The following is a 2,459-nucleotide window of genomic DNA, read 5'->3' as shown; positions in this document are numbered from 1 at the left end:
CATTTGAGGAATTTGATGGTAGCTTTTAAACCAAGGGATGATGAAACTTTGTATGAATCTTGGATGAGATTTAAGGAGCTTGAAAGGCAATGTCCTCATCATGAAATACCGAAATGGATGATTGTTCAGAATTTCTACACCAGAGTTACTCCAGCCATAAGAAACACAATTGATTCACAAGCAGGAGGAGATTTCATGAGAATGACAAGTGAAGAATGCTATGATCTATTAGAGAAGACTGCTCATAATACCCATTTGTGGGGAAATCCTAGAGCACTTGAGCCAAAGAAGGCTGGGATTTATGAACTTGACTCAGTTAGCTACATGAATGCAAGATTTGATCAGTTGACTCAGCTTCTTAGTGATTTTTGCACAAAGGCAACAAACTCTACTCCTACAACTATGCAACAAGTTGCCTTCACAAATGGAACCCAAAGTTGTGGAGTTGATTACTCTTCTTATGGTGATGATTATTTGCAGGAGCAAGCTGCTTATGCAGGAGGTTATCAACAGAAACCTATGGGAAATGCTTACTCTAATGTGAACAACTCAACATGGAGACCACAAGCAACTTTTGCTCAACAAGGCCAAAGCTCAAATTATGCTCATAACCAGCAGTTTATGCAGCAAAATAGGCCTCAATTTCAGCCTCAATTTCAGCCCACAACTGGATATCAAGCAAGAGCACAACAATCCCTTCCACCTCATGAACCAAAGCCAACCTTGGAAAGCATGATGGAGAAATTTTTTGCTGAACAAAGCAAGATGAATAGCAAATTGGAGGAAGAAATGCAACACATGAGACAAACCATGGATCAATTACAAGTCCACAACCGCATGTTGGAGACTCAATTGGCGCAACAAGCAAGCTCATCAGGAAGTAATTCCTATGGGAAACTACCTAGCCAACCACAAAACCCTCATGAGCAATGTAAGGTTGTAACCTTGAGAAGTGGTAAAAAAGTTGGTTAAGAGAGTGAAAACAAGAGAGAAGAAAAAGAGAGCACAAAAGAAGAAAATTCAGTTGAGAGCAAGAAAAATGAAAAAGAAGAAGAAAGCAAAAGTGAGCAAGATGAGGGAGAGAAACCATACATCCCACCTGAACCTTACAAACCCACCCTTCCCTACCCTCAAAGATTCATCAAGCATAAGCTAGACAAACAATTTGGCAAATTCCTTGAAGTGCTAAAGAAGTTGTATATCAATGTGCCATTCACTGAAGCACTATCCCAAATGCCAAGTTATGCCAAGTTTTTGAAGGAGATTCTTTCCAACAAGAGAAGACTAGAAGATTATGACACCATCAACTTGGGAGAGCAATGCAGTGCTATAATCCAGAAGAAGTTACCTCCCAAACTCAAAGATCCGGGTGTGTTTTCCATTCCTTGTCATATTGGTGATAATTGTGTGGCAAATGCCTTATGTGACCTTGGAGCTAGTGTCAGCCTAATGCCACTTTCAATATATGAGAAGTTGAATATGGGAGAGTTGAAGCCCACAAACATGTATCTTTCATTGGCTGACCGTTCAATTAAGTATCCGAAAGGCATTCTTGAAAATGTGCCTATCAAGGTTGGGAAATTCTACATTCCGGTAGACTTTGTCATTTTGGATATGGAAGAAGACACAAAAGTTCCTATCTTATTGGGAAGACCCTTCTTGACAACAGCTGGTGCATTAATTGATGTGAAGGGTGAGCAATTGACACTTAGAGTGGGAGATGATCAAATGATATTCAACATCAATCCTGCCATGAAAAGGAAACATGAAGAAGTTGAGTCTTGTTTGCGGGTAGACATTATTGATGAGATTGTTCAAGAGCATTTCAGAAAAAGCTATCCACAAGACCCACTTGAAAATTGCTTAGTCCATAGTGGGAGCATTGATGATGATAATCATAACATGGCTACTTTTGCACAATATTTGGAAAGCTCTCCACCACATCTTGAAGCCACAATTTTTCAACTTGAAGGAGTGCAAAATTTGGAGATCAAACCACCATCATTAAAGGTAGAGGATGCCCCAAAGGTAGATCTTAAACCTCTTCCTTCCAACCTCAGGTATGCTTTTCTTGGACCGAATGAAACATATCCTGTTATAATTAATGCATGTTTGACTGATATTGAGATTGACAAATTGTTGAGAGTTTTGAGGGAATATAGGAGAGTTTTGGGTTATGCAATTGATGATATAAAGGGAATTAGTCCAACAGTTTGTATGCATAGGATTTTCCTTGAGCCAAATAGTAAACCTTCCATTGAACACCAAAGAAGATTGAATCCTACAATGAAGGATGTTGTGAAAAAGGAAATCCTAAAATTACTAGCTGCTGGAATTATTTACCCTATTTACGATAAAGGAGTGGGTTAGTCCTGTGCATGTTGTACCAAAGAAAGGTGGGGTGACAGTTGTTAAAAATGAGAATAATGAATTGATACCCACTAGAACTGTTACAGGTT

At 39.0% G+C, this 2,459-nt stretch overlaps 1 non-coding gene across 1 annotated transcript; it reads right to left on the bottom strand.

Moving 5' to 3' along the window:
* Positions 1 to 107, bottom strand: LOC131178110 (small nucleolar RNA R71). The gene has a single exon (XR_009147243.1). It is a non-coding gene; the product is annotated as a small nucleolar RNA R71 (small nucleolar RNA).
* Between the last annotated feature and the right edge of the window lie 2,352 nt (positions 108 to 2,459).

Source organism: Hevea brasiliensis, chromosome 2, assembly GCF_030052815.1.
Source record: "Hevea brasiliensis isolate MT/VB/25A 57/8 chromosome 2, ASM3005281v1, whole genome shotgun sequence".
Classification (NCBI taxonomy): domain Eukaryota; kingdom Viridiplantae; phylum Streptophyta; class Magnoliopsida; order Malpighiales; family Euphorbiaceae; genus Hevea; species Hevea brasiliensis.
This window is presented reverse-complemented; position numbering and strand designations above follow the sequence as displayed.